We start from the raw sequence: 1,133 nt of genomic DNA, 5'->3' as shown, positions 1-1,133 counted from the left end.
TTTTTTTTCCTTTTCTCAATAAAAAAAAGAGTTCCCTCAGTATTAGTTCCAAAATATTACTTGACATATATGATTTCAACTTTGTTTTAGGTTCCTTGCACGTAGTCTATACCATGAAATACATTGATGCATGGGCTACTAACTTTGTGCTTACTCAAGAAACAGGAGTGCTAGAAAGAACTTTGTAACAGAGCCCCCTAGTATTGAGATAATCTTAAGCGGCTCTTCTTAGGAGATGGAGAGTCAGGCAGAACTATACAGATGGGGCACAAAAGAGGAAAAGAATCAGTGGCTGGAGCTACAAGAGGCAACAGAAGTAGCGAGGAGTGGAATATATAGGACAAAAAGAATCTCAAAACAACGTTTTGTTAGAAAATGTCACAATGGTATCTAGCACATTGTATTTCGAGTTTAAAAATTTAAAAGTTGACTATCTTAATGCGATCTAATAAACATTCTCTCTAATTTCAAAACAAGAATTCACAGTTTCATAGTTGTGTTTGTGATCCTAATATTTGCCTTGTGTGCCTCAGTTACAGCTGCTGTCAAACTAAGGCTAAGAACCCAGTGGCACCAACAGTTCAAGTAAGATGAAGTTTTGTCATTCATTTACCCATTAGTTTATTTGGTATTTTATTCCATTCATATCAACTTGCATTTCAGTTTACTATGTTCTATGACCCAAGTAAAATTAGGCTTTGGTACACCAGTTGATCCATCTTATAAGAAGCTTCCATTATTCACAGGTGAAAAAATCAAACCCTAACTATCTAATTTCCAGTGGCCTAAAAAACAAATACATAGCGTTCTCTCGTTCTCTCTCTCTCTCTCTCTCTCTCTCTCTCTCTCTCTCTCTCTCTCTCTCTCTCTCTGGCAGGGGGTATGGTGGTGATCTTAGCCTTTGAGTTTCAGTAAGGCTTTTTGGAAGTGGATTAACGAGGGATGGATTGGTGTCTACAACACTTAATAGTTGCTGCACCGGTGAAGGGAGGAGCATGCTATGCAAGTGGGACTGTGAGAGACTCTTGAGGCAGAAGAGAGTGGGCATGCTCAAAATTTTGAAAGGAAAGTGTAGTAATATGAGGGGCGGGGCTGCGTCCCTAGCACCCCGGCCGCCTAGCTAGCTTATGCCC

This window comes from Microtus ochrogaster, chromosome 8, assembly GCF_000317375.1.
Source record: "Microtus ochrogaster isolate Prairie Vole_2 chromosome 8, MicOch1.0, whole genome shotgun sequence".
NCBI classification, from domain to species: domain Eukaryota; kingdom Metazoa; phylum Chordata; class Mammalia; order Rodentia; family Cricetidae; genus Microtus; species Microtus ochrogaster.
The sequence above is the reverse complement of the archived record's forward strand: the minus strand, read 5'-3'. Positions refer to the sequence as shown.